Source organism: Balaenoptera borealis, assembly GCF_965194805.1.
Source record: "Balaenoptera borealis genome assembly, chromosome: 3".
Lineage (NCBI taxonomy): Eukaryota > Metazoa > Chordata > Mammalia > Artiodactyla > Balaenopteridae > Balaenoptera > Balaenoptera borealis.
The window spans coordinates 19675228-19695090 of NC_138866.1; the positions used below are offsets into that span (position 1 = coordinate 19675228).

At 34.9% G+C, this 19863-nt stretch overlaps 1 long non-coding RNA gene and 1 pseudogene across 2 annotated transcripts in view; one reads left to right on the forward strand and one right to left on the reverse strand.

Moving 5' to 3' along the window:
- Positions 1–19863, reverse strand: part of LOC309625364 — a 410807-nt gene that overhangs the window by 389897 nt on the left and 1047 nt on the right. The window contains exon 2 of the long non-coding RNA XR_014242485.1: positions 2311–19848. This is a non-coding gene — a long non-coding RNA (uncharacterized lncRNA). The remainder of the gene's footprint in view (positions 1–2310; positions 19849–19863) is intronic.
- On the forward strand, positions 343–2322 carry LOC309625346 (large ribosomal subunit protein uL6 pseudogene; annotated as a pseudogene). Its single transcript has one exon. The product of its transcript is annotated as a large ribosomal subunit protein uL6 pseudogene (transcript).

Below are 19863 nucleotides of genomic sequence, written 5' to 3' on the forward strand. Positions count from 1 at the left end.
TGCTGTATAAAATAACCTAATCAAAAGTGTGACATTCGGGCTTCCCTGGTGGTGCAGTGGTTGGGAATCTGCCTGCCAATGCAGGGGACATCGGTTCGAGCCCTGGTCTGGGAAGATCCCACATGCCGCGGAGCGGCTGGGCCCGTGAGCCACAACTACTGAGCCTGCGCGTCTGGAGCCTGTGCTCCGCAACAAGAGAGGCCGCGACAGTGAGAGGCCCGCGCACCGCGATGAAGAGTGGCCCCCGCTTGCCGCAACTAGAGAAAGCCCTCGCACAGAAACGGGGACCCAACACAGCCATAAATAAATAAATAAATAAATTTATAAAAAAAAAAAAAAAGTGTGACATTCTTTTGCCTTTGCTATATCCTATTGGTTAGAATCAACTCACTGGTCCCACCTTATAGTCAAGAAAAGATTTCACAAATTCCTGGGTACCAGAAGGTGGGAAGTCATTGTGGCATTCCACTGCCTGCTACAATCATTATGACCATTTTAAATACAGATACCAAATAATTCTATACCTTGGTTTGAATTAAGATGAAGAATTTGGGGTATAGTAACCCCATTTCATGATACCTTTTCAATCTGAGTGACCAGCTGCAAAGTTTTTGACATTCTTTGGAGAGGCCAACATCATAACTTTTGAATATTCGTGTATATCATTGGTACAGGATTGATCAGATTTCCTCAATCTTACAGCCCTAAGTTTCAAGTACCCACTCATCAATTTATCCAATGAGGAGAACATTTCCTCCTGAAGTGCTGTTCCTCTGTCAGTCTTCCAAGTGGCAGAGCTAAAGGGAATAGCGATTACAGTTACTTCCTAGCATACTGGAAACAAGAAACTGTAAGCAGAATATATTTCAACTTTGATTGCTTTATTGATCGTTGCTCAGTGATCGACATACACGCAATTGATCTGGGCAGCCCCACAGTACTCAGTCTATGCATCTAATTGAGATTTTAGTGAATAACACCTAATGTATTGAGCATGATTTGAGGAAAAAAAAAGATCCTTCTTGAATCTGTCCCCTATGAAATTTGAACAGTTCATGATGCTACTTAAGTTACTTTTCATGCCACTCACTTTTAACTATGCCTCTACCCATAGGGCTATGATAGCTTCAGAATTAAAATCCAGCTGTATATTTTTTTCTATTTATAACAGCTTAAGAAACTCTTACAAGTCTAGGATTAAGAGAGTCTGAAAGTATTTGAAAGTAGCTATTGAGATACTACCAATTAAAAATTAGGTAACAAAATATTTTCTGTGTGGAAAAACACACATGGCAAAATAACAAGAAACTATATATATTAAATAAATTATATTTCTTTGACAAGGAAATGAGTACAGGTACATAAGAATATGGAATTCAGGGCAGTTAAAAAATATGAATATGATTCTTTGTTGCATCTTTTGCAAGAATGAAGACTGTTCTCAGCATTAAGACTGTCCACATTCCAGATGATGTCAACATCACTCTGAAGGGATGCACAGTTCCTGAGGCACGCTGTGGAAGGACTTCAGTCACATCAATGTAGAACTCAATCTCCTTGGAAAGAAAAAGAAGAGGCTCCGGGTTACAAAGGGTGGGGAAATAGAAAGCAACTCGTTTCCATCTGCACTACCTGTAGTCATGTACAGAACATGACCAAGGGCGTTGGTCTATTCTAAGATGAGGTCTGTGCATGCTGATTTCACCATTAATGTCGTTCTTCGGGAGAATGGGTATCTTGTTGAAATCCAAAATTTCTTTGGCAAAAAATACATCTACTGGACTTGGATGAAGCCAGGAGTTGCTTGTTCGGTATCTCATGCCCAAAAAGATGAGTTGATTTTTTGTTTTTTTAAGATGAGTTAATTCTTGAAGGAAACAACACTGAACTTCTATCAAATTTAACTGCTTTGATTCAGCAAACCCCAACGGTTAAAAGCAAAGATATCAGAAAAAATTTGGATGGTATCTACATTTCTGAAAACGGAACAGTTCAGCAGGGTTATAAATAAAATCTAAGTTTTCCAGCTACAGAAACAGCAAGACGCCAGATAATTCCTCAGACTTATTTGTGATATTTTAAAGATGCAAAAAAACCATGTATTGAAAAAAAATACTAATGTGTTTATGCTATGCTCATATATTTAATGCTTAATATATTATTAAACACACCCTGAGGCAAAAGTTTTGCTCTAAAGATTAGAAAGGTCATTTCAGGGAGCAAAAATATCCAGTGACTAAGCTGGCTTTGTGCAATCACATGCTCAGTCACCAGTTGGCATAACATTTTATTTATTTATTTATTTTTAACATCTTTATTGGAGCATAATTGCTTTACAATGGTGTGTTAGTTTCTGCTTTGTAACAAAGTGAATCAGTTATACATATACATATGTTCCCATATCTCTTCCCTCTTGCGTCTCTCTCCCTCCCACCCTCCCTATCCTACCCCTCTAGGTGGTCACAAAGCACCGAGCTGATCTCCCTGTGCTATGTGGCTGCTTCCCACTAGCTATCTATTTTACATGGCATAACATTTTTAAAAATGTGATACTACTTCAAATGTGTGACAAAGTCTGCTTGATAATGATTCATACAGAGATGTATTTTTTTTTTTTTTTTTTTTTTTTTTTTACAGGATGCTTAGGACCTAAAATTTACAGCTTGGTCTTTAGTCTGAGGACTTCAGCCTGTGGTCTCAGTGGTATCCTTAACGATAAAGACAAAGAAAAAATCACACCAATGTACTTTGTGTTTCACAAAGAGTTTACTTATTAGATCTTCAAAATGAGTCTAGAAAGGCATTTATTTACTCTCTATTTAAAAAAAAAAAATTCGGGGCACCCAGAATTTGAAGATATAACCCAGTTTCCATGAATCCGGACACAATATTTTTTAAGAGAAAATACAAATTAAAATGGTTAGCACCCAACAGATTTCAAGAATCACCTCTCAATATTGTGTTAGGACATGTGACACCATAATTTTGGAATTCTAGACATTTTGGAATCCTAAAAATTGAGTTAAAATTATTGTTTCACTGTTTATCAGATCTGGCAAATTAGGATTGTTTCTTGGCATTTCTGTGTCTTAAATGCATCTTCTGCCAAATGAATAATAGAATATATATATATAATACAATATAGATGTACTTATTAAGATAGAGTATACAATTCATATGGTTGTTCCAATTTGAAAAAAAAATAGTTGCTCAAAAACAATTTCAATGCAAGTGAATTAGTAAACAGACCTCCCATTAATTGTAATCCACTGTAACACGGAAAGATACACTTCTAGAATGTTGTGCTTGGATTATAGCATTATTAAAGCCAGATCATATCACTTTGATATCTAGAAAGTTTCTCCTACAAACTGTATTGCACTTAGCTGAAGGACAATATTCATGCCTTTTGATTGCTTTACTCCCAGTAAGATCTACCTTGATGTTCTACTTATGGTGATTTAGAGAATGACATCTGTGTGGTAACTCTATTTTTAACTCTTTGAGGAACTGCCAAATGGTTTTCAACAAAGGTTGCATCTTTTTACATTCCTACCAGCAATATATAAGTGTTTCAATTTCTCCACATCCTCACCAACACTTGTTATCTTCTGTTTATTGATTATAACTATTTTAGTAGATGTGAAGTGGTATCTCATTGTGATTTTGATTTGCATTTCCCTAATGGTTAATGACTTCAAGCATTGTTTCATGTGCCTATTGACCATCCATATATAGATATAGGTATAGATACAGATATAGATATAGATATAGATGAAATGTCTTTTCAAATACTTTGTCAGTTTTTAAATTAGATTATTTTATCTTTTTATGGTTGAATTTTAAAGATTCTTACACATCCCAGACATTAATTTCTTATCAAATATATGATTTATATATACTTTTTTTTGTATTCTGTAGTTTGTCATTTCACTTTCCTGATATTGCCCTTTGATATATAAAAGTTTTTGACTTTGATAAGTTCAATTTGTCTATTTTTTCTATTTTTGCTTGTACTTTTGCTGTCACATCTAAGAAACCATTGACTATTTCAAAGTCACGAAGATTTACACCTATATTTTCTCCTATGAATTTTATAGTTGTTTTTAAACTATTTTACTTTAAGTTAATTTGTACATTCTGCATGAAATAGGGATCCAAATTTATTCTTTTACATGTGGATTTCTAATGATTTTAGCACCGTTGGTTGAAAAGGCTTTCCTTCCCTGCCTTGAATGTTCTTGGCACTCTTTTCTTAAATGAAATGTCAATAAATATGTATTTATTTCTACATCCCCAATTCAATTCTATTGTTCTGTGTGCCCATATTTATGCTAATACCACATGTCTTAATTATCAAGGCTATGTGGTAAATTTTTAAGTATTCTGAGTTCTCTCTATTCTTTTTTTTGAAGATTGTTTTGGCTATTCTGGCAAACTTACTAATCCATATGAATTTTAGAATAAGCATGTCTATTTAAAAAGAAGTCATTGGCATTTTTAAAAATAAATTTATTTATTTATTGGCTGCATTGGGTTTTTGTTGCTGTGCACAGGCTTTGCTCTAGTTGCAGTGAGCGGGGGCTACTCTTTGTTGCAGTGCGGTGGCTTCTCTTGTTGTGGAGCATGACCTCTAGGCACCTGGGCTTCAGTAGTTGTGGCATGCGGGCTCAGTAGTTGTGACTCACAGGCTCTAGAAAGCAGGCTCAGTAGTTGTGGTGCAAGGGCTTTGTTGTTCCACAGCATTTGGAATCTTCCCAGACCAGGGCTTGAACCCGTGTCCCCTGCCTTGGCAGGCAGATTCTTAACGTCTGTGCCACCAGGGAAGTCCCTCATTGGCATTTTGATAGGGATTATGTTGAATCTATACATCAATTTGGAGAGTATTTCCATCTTAATTGCATTAAGTCTTCCAATCCATGAACACAGATGTCATTCTATTTATTTAGGTTTTCTTTAATTTATTTCAACAAATTTCTGTATATATCATTGCATACATCTTGCACTTTGGATAAATTCATTCCTAAGTATTTCATCTTTGATAATATTTTTATTCAAGCTGTTTTCTTAATTCTACTTTCAGTTGTTCATTGTGAGTGTGTAAAATACCATGCATCTTTATATACTGATCTTATAGCCTGGAATCTAGCTGTCTTCATTTATTGTCTCTAACTGTATGGTGTGTGTGTGTGTTTGTATGTGTGTGTGTGTGTTTCTTAGCATTTTCTCTATAAGATTATGACATCTGTGAAAAGAGATAATTTATTTCTTCCTTTTCCATCCAGATGCCTTTTATTTCATTTTCTTCCCTAATTGCGTTGGCTAGAACCACCAATACAATGTTGAATAGAAATAACAAGAGCAGGCATCCTTGTGTTGTTCTTGATCTTAGGGAGAAAGTTTTCACTCTTTCATCATTAAGTGTAATGTCAGCTGTGGATTTATCATTGGTGCATTTGACCGTGTAGCAGAACTAAACCTCTATTCCTAGTTTGCTGAGTGTTTTTATGATGAAAGGATGTTGGTCTTGTCAAATGAGTTTTCTGCATCTATTGAGATGGTTAAGTTTCTTCAGTTGTTTTTGTTCTTTATTTTATTAATACAGTTTATTACAATGATTAATTTTTGTATATTATATCAACCTTATATTTCTGGAATAAATCCCATTTGGGTATGCTATATAATCCTTTTAATATGCAGCTGGATTCAATCTGCTAGTATTTTGTCAAAAAATTTTGCATCTATATGCATAAGTGATGTTGTTCTGTAGCTTCTTTTCTTCTAATGCCTTTGCCAGGTCTTGATATCATGCTAACATTGGCCTCATAGGATGAGTAAGGAATTCTCTTGTCTTCTATTTTTTAAGAGTTTGTGAAGAATTGATGCAAATTCTTCTTTAAATATTTAATAGAATTCACAATCAAAGGCATTTCTACTTGAGCTTATTTTGTGGGAATTCTTTTTTTTTAATTTTTATTTTTTGTAAATGCAAGCTCTTTACTTGTTATGAGTCTATTCAGATTTTCTGTTTCTTCTTGTGTCAGTTTTGGTAGTTTGTGTCTTTCTAGGAATTTGTCCATTTTAATAAGGTTATCTAATTTGTTGGCATATTACTGTTCATTGTTCACCTAAATTCTTTTTTTTTTTTAATTTGTACATTGGGTAGTAACACCCCCTCTTATATTTTTTATATTAGTAATTTAAAAATTTTGTATTTTTTTCTTGATCAGTCTAGATATAGTTGGCCAGTTTTGTTGATCTTTACAAAGAAACAACTTTTGACTTTATTGATATTCTCTGCTGTCCATTGACCTGTCTTCTCGTCTATTGCTTGTTGATCATCATACTGAATTTTTCATTTTAATTGTTGTATTTTTGATACTTTCTTTTAGTTCTTCAGACATGGTTTCCTTTATCTCCTTAACCATATTTTAAATAGCTGATTAAAGTCTTTGTCTAACAATTTCAACATGACTTCCTCAGAGAGAGTTTCTATTTATTCTCTCCTATCTCCAAGGTTTGTTTTCATCACTGCTTATTGTAGCTGTTGTCTTTCCTAGCTTTTCAGGACTGATTCTGTAAACTATGTATTCCTTGTCATTTGTGGCCACTGAGGTTTCTGCTTGGTTATCTTAGTGGTTAGAGATTTCCTTAAATTTCTGAAATTAATAAATCTTTCCATTTTATTGAGATGTCTGTGTGCATGGCATGGCATGCTTTTACCACTCTGTCTTGACCTTTAATTTCTGCTTATGCAGAGTTTCAAGATCATTTGTAAGTGAGATATTAGGGCCTTCTCAAGTCTTTCCTAGGCATCTACACAGGTCCACAAGTGTGCATGGCATTCTAGACCCCCAGCAATACATCAGAGCTTTTCAAAGACTCTATGACATCTTCTATGGACTAAACTGTGTTCCTCCAAAATTCATATGTTGAAACCCTACCTCCCTATATGATTATATCTAGAGATAGGCTCTTTGGAAAGTAAAGTTAAATCAGGTCATAAGGGTGGGGTCCTAATTTGGTAAGAATGTGGCCTTCTAAGAAAAATAAGAGAGAGAAATAAAGATCTCTCTCGCTCTCTCTCTCTTTTCCATATGAGGACATAGTGAGAAAGTGGCTTTCTGCAAGCCAGGAAGAGCAATCTCAATAGAAACCAACCATGCTGGCACCTGAATCTTAAACTTCAAGCCTCTAGAACTGTGAGAAAAAAAAACAAAAATTTCTGTTGTTTAAGATACCTAGTCTACGTTATTTTATTAGGGTAACAACTTATTCCTCAGCTTTTCCTTTTCAGCTTTTTTGAGCAGACTATTATTTGGCCCAAATTTTATCCTTCACCTGCAGAAACTGAAACATTAAAATACTTACCTATAAATTTTTTTTAAAAAGTGAACTGAGAAGAAACTTTAGTACTGCATGAGTTTGAGTCATGTTTAAAAAGACAGACTTTTCAAGTGGAGTATTTCCAGGGAATGGACAAATAATAATTTCATTTTTGTTTCAGAATGAGGTTTTGAAAAAGCTGGAGCTTTGTGCTTTTCCTTTTGGTACTTCTTTTTGGTTGACTTGTTATTTTACAAGTCTATTCCTGGGCTGGATAGAAGGGAACAGAACTAGAGCAAGTTAAAATACCATAAAGCTCACTGTTAATATCAACATTCAGCAGTTTTAAAAATAAATGTTGCTGCAAGCATTTGGTTAATTTTCATAGTTTTGAAAAAGTTAATTCTGACAGTTCTTGACAGATTTTTTCATTGTTTTTTAAATTTTTTCTTTTTTTTACAACAGGTCCTTGTTATCTATTTTAAATACAGCACTGTGTACATGTCAATCCCAAACTCCCAATCTATCCCTCCCCACCACCTTTCCCTCCTGTTATCATTCATTAAGTCTGTGAGTCTGTTTCTGTTTTGTAAATAAGTTCATTTGTATCATTTTTTTTTTGGTTCTGCATATAAGCAATATCATATGATATTTGTCTTTCTCTGACTTACTTCACTTAGTATGATAATCTCCAAGTCCATCCATGTTGCTGCAGATGACATTATTTCATTCTTTTAAATGGCTTTGTATTCTATTGTATATATGTACCACATCTTCTTTATCCATTCATCTGTCAATGGACATTTAGTTTGCTTCCATGTCTTGGCTATTGTAAACAGTGCTGTAATGAACATTGGGGTGCATGTATCCTTTTGAACCATGTTTTTCTCTGGATATATGCCCAGGAGTGGGATTGCTCGATCATATGGTAGCTCTATTTTTAGTTTTTTTTTTAAAAGAACTTCCAGACTGTTCTCCATAGTGGTTGTTCCAATTTACATTTCCAGCATCAGTGTAAGAGGGTTCTTTTCTCCACACCCTCTCCAGCATTTATTGTTTGTACATTTTTGATGATGGCCATTCTGACTTGTGTGAGGTGATATCTCATTGTAGTTTTGATTTGCATTTCTCTAATAATTAGCGATGTTTGAGCATCTTTTCATGGGCCTCTTGGTCATCTGTATGTCTTCTTTGGAGAAATGTCTATTTAAATCCTCCACCCATTTTTTGATTGGATTGTTTGTTTTTTGGTTATTGAGCCACATGAGCTGTTTGTAAATTTTGGAGACTAATCCCTTGTCAGTCGCATCGTTTGCAAATATTTTCTACCGTTCTGTGGGTTGTCTTTTTGTTTTGTTTGTGGTTTCCTTTGTTGTGCAAAAGCTTTTGAGTTTAATTAGGTCCCATTTCTTTATTTTTGTTTTTATTTCCATTACTCTGGGAGAATTGAAAAAGATATTGCTGCGATTTATGTTAAAGAGTGTTCTGCCTATGTTTTCCTCTAAGAGTTTTATAGTATCCAGTCTTTAATCCATTCTGAGTTTATTTTTGTGTATGGTATTAAAGAATGTTCTTGTTTCATTTTTTTACAGGTAGCTGCCCAGTTTTCCCAGCACCATTTATTGAAGAGACTGTCTTTTCTCCATTGTATAGTCTTGCCTCCTTTGTCGTAGATTAACTGACCGTAGTTTAAGGAGGGTCAAATTTTCAGAGGCCCTTATATCACCATTTTTGCTTGTGAAATTCTGTTATTTATTTTTTAATGTGTTTCTAATATTTCAAAATCTAGAATTCTAGCTTCTCCATAAAATTTGGAAATCTAACAATACTGTGCCTATAATGTCAGAAGGTCAAGGAAAGCGTGGTGATAACTGAGCTGTGCCTTTTATTTTATTACATCTATTCTTTGTTAACCATATCTCTCCAGCCCTCCTTTTGTTATTCATCTGGTCCCTGTCGGTTCTGAACAATCACCATAAATTATTGCTGGAATACATTAAGTGATATTACATTGTAATAAGTAATATTATAATGAACTCACTTTTCTAGGAAAAAAATCAAAATTTTCAATAAATGACATTCTCCCTTTTGAATATTATTAGGGAATGTAAAAACACATATATATTTAGAAGTGTATGTAAATTTGTCTAAAAATAAAGGATAGTTTTTTTTAAATCCCTTTTCTCTCTTTTTTTAGCATCTGGCTCTCATGCAGGTCTGAAATCTAAATTCAAACAACCTGTTTCTTTTGAAAAATCTTAAACAAATAATTTAATTTAAAATGATCCTAGATTTGTAGTGCCTCCAGACAGTCAAATGATAGCAAAAAATCCTTTCCAGAGTAACTCTACTTTAACATATGCTCACCATATTTCTACAGATTCTCTAAAGAATATGACCTCATAGTCAAAAATCACAAATCAGCTAAGGAAATGAAGCAAACGATTTACAGCTAATAAAACAAACTTGATATCAAAATTTGATATTAAAATGCTTATACTTTAATTATCAAACATGGCTATAAAGCAATAAGTTGAATATATTTATAAAAATAAGAAATGTGTGAATATCTAAATAAGAAATAAATATGCATATTTAAAAATAAAAAAGAAAAGAAATTGGATTATAAAGTTTTAAAGTGGAAATATAAATATATGTCCACACGTGCATTTACATATATATGTAAAAATTATCAAAAGATAAGTAAGGAGCAGATCAGAAACAGAAAAAGTATTAATTAGAGTAAAAGGATTAATGAAATGGTTTTTAGATTTAAAGAATGTAACAGATTTCAAGATGGAAAGAAAACAAGATACAAAATATGATAGGAGCTGAAGACACATGCATGTTCAAAAGAATAGAAAAAAATGTACATTAAATCAGAGTTCCGAAAAATATAAACAATGAAGAAATAATATTGAAAGAACTATTAGTCAAGAAATTTCCAGAATTGTTGAGCAACACTAATTCTTAGACCTAACCACCTAAGCAAATCAATAAAAATAGATTCCTAATTATAATTCCAATAAGGGTAAATATAATAAATCCATACCTAGGCACAATGTAGTTAAACCACAAAACACTAATTACAAATAAATTGTCTGTGAAGCATCTAGAAAACACACACACAACACACACAGGTGACATACAAATTTAAACAAGGCTTCAGAGGAAATTTTATGCTTTACAACTAATTTTACATCATTCCTTTTTTTCTAATAAAATATCCATAATACATGTTTCTCTGTGAATTATTTTTTGTAATTTTTTTAAATAAATCCAGTTATTCAGGATCAGCATACATCTATTTAGTGACAAAGTATTCATAAGACTGCATTAGATTCCATTTATACATGGAATAAATGAAGATATTTTCTATGAAGATTTTATAATCCAACAAGGGCAAAAGATGACCAAAATATATTGATAAACATCTTAAGTTGTATGCTTTGTTTACAAAGCCTCAGAAGTTGACTGCATAAATTCAACAAAAATAGAATTTATCAGAATGTTTTAGGAGAAATTATGCAATGTAAGAGAAAGTTGAAGAACCATTTAATGGATAAGACCCATGTTGATTTCAGGGATCAAGATAAGTTTATTGTATTGGTTTTCTATGGCTGGCTGCTGTAACAAATTACTACAAACACATTGGCTTAAAACAACATTAATGTATTATCTTACAGTTCTGTGATTTTGGGAGTCTGAAATGGGTCTCACTGAGCTAAAATCCATAGGTCAGCAGGGCTCCATTCCCTTCCAAGGCTCTGGGGGAGAATTCTTTCCCTTACATTTTCAACTTTAAGAGGCTACATATGTTCCTTAACTTAGGCCTCTTCCTGCATCTTCAAAGCCAGAAACATCAGGTTCCTTTCCACACTGTCACTCCCCAGATCTTCCCTCTTCCTCCTTCCTCTGCCACCTTTAAAGACACTTGTGATTACATTGGGCCCACTTGGTTAAACTTTCACAGGTTCTGGAGATTAAGACATGAATATCTTTTGTTTTGGGGGAGCAGGAGAGGTGTTTATTCTACCTGCCACACTTAACAGTATTGTCAGCTATTTACTGGAATGAGTTAGCTTTTTATTTTTCTGTCTCTCCACTAAAGATTCAAAATTTTAGAAGAGAAAGTACCAATAGCCCAGATTGGGTCATTACATCCAGTATTTGGGTATAGCATGGAGTCATCATTCCCATCAATTCTGTGCTAAATGAGAGAATTCCTTGAAAGTATATTGAGGGTCTGCTACCAGAGGAGCCAGAGGAATGAATGCAAGAAGCCATGGAATAACAAATGTCCAATATAATTAGTAAAAAGAAATCACACTGGCAAACACAGCACATGGAAACATATAACAAAGTCAGTAGTATCGATACTTATTTTCCAATTTTCCAAGATGTGTTCCTCAGTATGTTAGGAGATCCATGACTGCATATAAAGAAGAAAAATATAATTGTTTCATCGTCATAGAATTCTGAGAACTGTTATATGTATATCCTTTTCTTTGATATTTATTAAATAAACCAACAAACTAGAGCATTGTAAAATTTGTATTAAGATAACTTGAACACAGTTTTTCCTAACCTATTTGAGTAAAGAAACTTTTGTTTCCAGATTTCTTTCTTAATTCCAACGAAACACCCAAGAGCATACATGCTTTGGGAAAGAATTCCTTAGAGCAATTTTGAGTGTTGCTGGATGATAAAACATCAGCCTATTGGTAGTACAAGAAAACTCTGAAAATTAATATTGTACATTTAAAGTAAAACACTGACTCCAAGCTATTTCAGCTGAGGTGAGCAAATGTAGCGTCATGAAGGAATGGAATAGTTTCACTGAAAATATGGCTTATAAACAAAAATGATTATGCTACTTAATTTAGTATTATTTAGAAAGTTTTTTCTTTTATGTAACTACATAAGAGCAAATATCACCCTATTTAATTGATGCTAAACATACCTTTTAATATCATTTCCTTACTTCTGAGTTCTTAGTGATATATATATATCATTAAGATTCCCTCATCCTCATTCTGGCCATAAAATATATAAATTCTAACAGTGAAATGTAGTTATACTGTATCCTTTTACATTAACAAAACTTTCCTTAACATTGATTTAATTTGCATTTGTTGGATGTCTGATTTACTTTTTAGCCTTTGGAAATAGATGTAGCGGGGAGGAAGTCGGAAGGCAAGTTGAAGTGGCATGAGATGGTAATTTCAGTCCATTTCATTAATCTACATTGCCTCCTACTGTTTAGTAAGGTGAAGACAATATGAGGTTTTCAATTCCTCTTTTGACATTAGTTTGTCAAATATTTATGGTATACAAGCTATGCATAAGACATTATGTTTTGTATGTTATGGATACACTAATAACATACAGTCTCAGCAATGAAGTAGGTTAGACCCTCAAGGGACAGACAGAAGAGTGAAGAGACAATTTTAAAACAAAAAATAAAAGAGATACAAAGTGTTACGAAGTTTTAATAGCAAAAGCAGAATTTTCTTTGTTGGGGATTGTGGTGCTTAAGACAAATTTTTTGAAGGAAGTGTTCAGTGAGTTGGAGTTTGACCAGTAAGAAGCTCAGAGTGTAGGAAAAATTTTTTAAAAACTTCAAGTTTGACTTGCTAGTGGATAAAGAGCAAAGAAAAAGAAAAACAATATGGATGTTGAGGGAAAGAACTGTAGTCCAGGTAGCAGGAATATCAGATGCATGAAAGCTTGAGAGTAAAGGCTGTAAAAGCTGGTTAACTCCACGGAATCCTGAACTTTCAGTGTGCAGCTGACAAGTTGTTAAAGAACAGGGAAGTATTGAAGATCATTGAACAGAGAAGTGGCATAATCAGTAGTATGCTTTTGAAAGATTAACCTGGGACTTTGGTGGGAGGGCAGGTGAACAATGGAAGGAGATCTAGTAGAAGAAAGTCAAACTAGAACTTATCTAGTCAAGACATCATCTGACCTAGAATGTTATAATGATGAGAAAATAAAACTAATGGAAGCTGAGAGAGGTACAGTTGAGAGTAACTGAATAAATAGAATAAACAAGGGACTGGATCTGATAAGGCAAGAGAGAAGAGATAAGGGGGCTGCCTAGGAGTGACAACAAAGTTTTGAGCTAAAGAATTGGGAAACTGATATTTATTTCATTAAAGTAGGGAAATTTGGAAACGTTGATGGTTTATTGGGGGAAGCAGTTGACTTTGTTTCGGATATGTTGAGATATTGATAAATAGGCATTCATATTGTTAATGCACACTATGTTTCAAATACCATACGAAGTAATAGAGGTTTAGTAAATGAACATGATAGACTTAGTTTGTGCCTTCATGGAAGTTAGAGTGTAATAAGACAGAAAATAAACACTTATGGTTGATTTCAAAAATGGTCATAAATTTGTCCCTCTTTATCTGAAGATAGAGTCTGGTTCAACATCCTTTTACTATGCGTTGGCTATGTGACTGGTTTTGACCAATGGATCATTAGCAACCATTATGTAAGAAGAGACTTGTAAAATGTTTGTGCATTGTGCACTCTTGTTTTTGAAACCCTAACACTGACATGTGAAAAAGTCCAGGCTAGTCTGCTAAAGGATGAGAGACATGCAGCTGAGTCACTCCTTATGCCTTGGCTGACAGCCTGCTAACTGCTAGAAATATACGTGAGGCCATTCTAGATCATCCATCTACCAGCTGATTCTTCAGCTAATCACAACACCTGAGAAAACCCATCAGGCTTTATCCAAGTAAGTCCATGCCAGAAGAATCATCCAGCCAACCCACAGAATCACGAACCAAGCAAAATTTTCTTTCCTTAATCTACTGAGTTTTGAGGTAGTTTACACAGTAAATGTTAATTGATACAAAACATACCTACTTACATACATCCATACAAATACTGTTTATCTTGACCTTCAATGATCCTGTTTTGTATTCTTTAAATTACCTAATTTCTGATGCTATAATTTGTTTCTTGCAAACCACTCTCTGACAAACTATTTCTTTTTTTTTAATATGAATTTATTTATTTATTTATTTATTTATTTTTGGCTGCTTTGGGTCTTCGTTGTTGCATGTGGGCTTTCTCTAGCTGCAGCGAGCTTGAGCTACACTTCGTTGCGGTGAGTGGGCTTCTCATTGCGGTGGCTTCTCTTGTTGCAGAGCACGGGCTCTAGGCACATGGGCTTCAGTAGTTATGGCACGTGGGTTCAGTAGTTGTAGCTAGCGGGCTCTAGAGCACAGGCTCAGTAGTTGTGGCACACGGGCTTAGTTGCTCTGCGGCATGTGGGATCTTCCCAGACCAGAGTTCGAACCCATGTCCCTTGCGATGGCAGGCAGATTCTTAACCACTGCACCACCAGAGAAGTCCCAACAAACTATTTCTTATTTTTCCATCTCAAGTCCTCTCATATCCTGTGTCTAGAAGTCCTTTAACTCACCATAATCTATAATCCATTGATCTAATTTTCTTTTCACTGTACCTCACCTCCTTAAATATCCTCTTTTGCATTATCTAACTTAAATTCCATTGCCAGACATTAAAATCTCTTTCTTGTACACACTCTTGTCTCTTTTGTCCCCTCATGCTTTGTTATTTTCCATTGACAAAAACACAACTAGTTAAATCTAACTCTTTGCCCAATCCTTGTATACATCCATGTAACTGAACGTGGTTGAGAAAAACACACAAGCACAATTCGTGGCCCCTGTATTCATAACCACAGACCTCAAGCCCCAGTGTTTCCTTAATGCTACCAGTCACTCAAAATATATTCCTATAGTTATTTTGCTCTCCTAACTCTCCTAGAAAAGTTTTTTTTTTCCCTTAAACTATAAAGTTCATATAACAACAAGGACCTACTGCATAGCACAGGAACTGTATTCAATACCTTGTAAGAACTATAATGGAAAAGAATCTGAAATATATATAACTGAATCACTTTGTTGTACACCTAAAACTAACACAAAATTGTAAATCAACTATACTTCAATAAAAAAGGATAAATAGAATAAACTGCAAACAAATCATCTGGAAATCTTAGTAAAGTCTTAGTAAAGTCCATATTTTGATTCAGTAAACTTGAGGAGGAACATGAAATTCTGCATTTCTAACTCCCAGTAATGCTGATATTGCTTTTTCTTAGACCATACCCTTAGAAAGAGGATCTAGAAGACTATTTCCTATGTTCTTCTCTCTCCTATACCCCAAATCTCCTTCCCATCCTTACTTTCAGTTAATGATCCTGCTTCTGACTTCACTGAAGCAATCAAAAGATAAAATTGACAGTCTCACCATCATACTTTCCTACGTAACAGCCTCCGTATCTTTACAGCTTGACTTGACATCAGTCAACTATGTGTGAGCCTAATGCATGCCAATATCTTCTGTGGAGCAGAGATACCACTTCCTCTTATCTGTTAAAGGATATTTTTTCCTCAGAACTTGCCTCCTCTTTTTCCTACATTGTTGAGTTTTCATGTTCTTCTGTTGTGTTAAGTGTAGGTACAGATAAGAAGCATCTAGCAATTCTCACTTAAGCCCACTCCAAACTTTTGCTACCATCACACCACTGAAACTGCTTCTGTCAAATTACCAATAAACTCCATGTAGCTAAATCCAATGATCAATATTAGTCAATATATTGCTTGAACTGTCTTTGTATTTGACAAATTTTATCAGCGTTTTCACTCAGTTCCCAGGATATTTGTTTTGTCTTGTTTTGTTGTCTTGTCTCATTGGGCACTCAATCTCTTTTTTAAATTCCTAATCTTCTCCTTGGCCACTTAATATTGACTGCTGAGGTCTCAGTCCTTTGTTCTCTCCTTTATCCTCTTCGCTCCTCTGTGATCCCCTCACCTTTCTTTTTCTTCTATTCTTTTGTCTTCTCTATTTTATCTACATTCATATTCATGTAATTTCATGACTTTAAATTCCATCTACATTTCTAACTGTATATCTCCAACTCACAACTTGCTCTTGAATTGCAGGTCCTTGTAACTGCCACTGGTTATCGCCAAATAAAGGTCTAACAAATATCTCAACCTAACATTTCCAAAGGAAAACTCTTGAACTTCCCACTTTGCCAAATTTGCTTGATCTCCAGTTTTATACACCTTATTCAACGGCAAATCCATCCTTGTGGATACCTTTTGGTCATGCTGAATTGCTCACACTCTAATCCAATCTGTCAGTAATTTTGTTGGATTAATGTCCAAGATTTACCTAGAAGCTGAGCACTTCTTACCACATCTACCAAAGCCAACCTTTGGTCTAAGTCACCATCTTTTCTCAAATTGACTACTGAAATAGCCTCTGAATTGGTCTCTTTCTACCTGCAAGCCAGAAATATCTTTTAAACAAGAAAGTCAGATTCTCTGCTCAAAACTCTACAACAGCTCTCAACTTCATTTAAAGTGAAAGCCAGAGATTTTGCAATAACCTACACGGTTCTACATGATCTTCCTACCCCTCTTATATGAAACTCTGATTAATCTCATTTCCTACAATCCACCCTCTGTCTCCCCCGATACCCCAGCCAGCTATTCAGCCACATTTCTCACTCTTGCTCCTGCTTCAACGCATTAGGCATGTTCCTAGGAGCATTAGGACCCTCTACTCATTTTCCTGTACCTGGAAAGCTCTGTCTTAGATTGAAACATTGTTCAGTCCCACTACTTCCTTTAAGTCTTTTCAAGTAAGCCTGATCTCTTTACTTAATAATGAAAAGTTTCCTCCCATACCTCCACCCCTCACACATTCCCTTTTCCTCACATTGCTAGGATTTTTTTTTTTTGATTACCCCAATTATCATCTTCTATACCATAAAATGTATTTCTTTATTACAACTAATTTTTATTGTCAAACTAAAACTTAAGCTCCATAGTTCTAAGTTACTTTGCTTTTTTCCTGCTAATATAACCCAGGTGTATAAAACAGTGTCTAGAAGATAGCAGAACTCAACAAATATTACTTAATTGAATGTTGAAGAAAGAATTATGTAGGGGAATAATAGGATGCCATGTTAGATAATAACAGGGAAAGAATTCCTAGACATTTGATCTGTCAATGCTTATTGCATTACCTGAAATGTCAGTTTCTTTTTCCCCTGGCAACACATGGAAAACATTTTGAAAATTGATTTCTGCATTCCTTGCATAAATACTGCAGCTCCAGCATTTCACAAATCTTTGAATCCTGTTTTAGAGCTCCAACTGGCATAGCTGTTAATTTCTTGGTATTTACCTGTTCATTTATAAATCAAAGTAATAATTTAACTTCAAACATTGGAGAATAACCTCTTCAGGCACTTTACAATGCCAAAGGCAGGTTACTGCCTGTTTAACACCATCACCACATACAATATGAATGGAATTACAGGGAGACCACTTTCCATTCAATTACCAGTGCACCTATTGCTTGGTCTTTGAAGCGGCACTTTGCATTTTAAAAAGGTCTGTTTAGTTAAGTAACATAATTTATTTAAGAAGGTTTTAAAAATACACATGGCATCTATCTTTTCAGAAGGTAGAGCATTGCATGTAACCGCAATTATAAACAAATCAACCAATTAAATTCCTACAACTGAAACAAAAGCAGCTTGCTTGTAAGAATTCATCAGAAAATCCATTTACATAGGCTTCACTGAAGAGGGAGAGCCATTCTGCACAAAATAAAGTGCACTGTCTGCTTTCAAGCATTTAGCACATTAATATCTCCAAAAAATTTACAAATTTGTCGTCCAAGTTCCAAACAGATATTCATAGTTGGTCACAGTTGAGGGCCTTCCGGCAGATTTAGGTGTTTTGAGATTGTTTATGAGGCAGCACTTCAAGTTTGGAAAGATCACATTGGCCTTTGTAGCATGCTGTGTGTGCAAATAGGTTTCTTGTTCAAGCTTCTGCAACAAACTATGGCAAAGCTGCCTGCAAACTTGTTTCTAATAAGACAGCTTAAATGTGTTGCCACATAGGTATTTCTGATCTAACTTTAAAAGCTCTCTAAAGGATGTTGCATAAAGAATCAAAGAATCTGCCAGCAGTTGAGATGCAACCCCAGGAAATGTCAAAGGCAAATTTCAGCCTAATGTTCTGGTGAAACAGGGACATAACCAGAGAAGTGAAGTCCATGTGTGTTGTTTCAAAGGATCCTCTCATAGCCTGGTTCTGTGCTTAAGGGAGAGACAAGTGACCAGAATCCCTGGGGTTTTCTCTTTAGTGTGAGTGTCTGCCTTGTCAGTATTTTTCCAGGGACAATGATGGGTTTGTGAGCAGAACCTGCATCATAAAACTCACCCAGGGTTCTTAGCCACAGGAAATCCCCTGATGAAAGCTGAGCCAGAGGCAAACACTCACACAGGCTTTCCCCTCTCTCACAACATTAATAATTTTCCAGAAAATACTAAATTAAAACAACATTAAGTAGGGGAAAAAAAGTGACAGAATTGTCTGATCCACACACGATGTGCTCCAAAACAGGGCAGGACAGACTCAGTTACTGTGTTTTACTGATAGTGGAAAAATAAGGATTGGGGGTGGGTGGTGGATGATGTGTCAGCATTCTTCAGGTATTTTTTTCCACATCTTCATGAGGGCTATTTGACCACATGATTGGGGAGCTCCAGAAGACACCCCAGTAACTACGCTAGCTAAATTCTGGAGTGGCTAGCTAAATTCTAGAGTGGCTAGCTAGATTCAATGTGTCGTGTCCAAAGAATATCTGGGTCTTGAATGGCAATTACCTAATGCTCATGATGATAAACTTATAGAGGAAGTCTTGGTGTAACTGCAAGATGTTATTTTCTTAAACTTTTAATTAAGTAAAATGAAGTTACTGTTAACTGACAGCAGTGACACATATATTCCTTTGACAAGCAGCTGTTAACTGCAAAGACGAAAGGATTACTGAAGAAAAAAGCAATTTTCTAAACAACTTAAAGGAAAACACATCATCCTTGAAACAACTTCCAAACATGAATTCTCATTCAAAATCAAATCTCTGTTTTACTATGATAACAGCTTATTTTGAAGAATTAAACACCATCGTTACGTGCATGGTCATTTCTTCCCTGACCTGAGACTTATTCTTGTCTTTCTTCCAAGCTTACCCTGCCATTATCTGGCTTTGGACTCTACTCTGTGTGTTTATAATTGTATATAAAATAATATTATGTTTATATACATAAGATATAATATCTAGTATTATACACTATCAATTTTTTTCTTAAATGTTGATCAGAGCTTGCCAGGGATGCAGAAGGCCTTGGTTCCATCTAGATAAGGGATTTGCCAGTTGGGTTGCTTTGGGAAAGTCATTTAAATTTCCAGAACATCAGACTTTGTGTCTGTAAAATAAAGGGACTGGGAAAGGTGAGATCTCACATTGATTCCTAACAGAATATCTCGTTATTCTGTGATCATGCTTAGTCTAAAGTTCCCTAAGAGAACAGGGTAGTTATTTGAAGATGAGTATTTGAAGATTTACACAGATCTGAGTCACGACATCATTGCTTTATGCCTAGATAGTACTAAA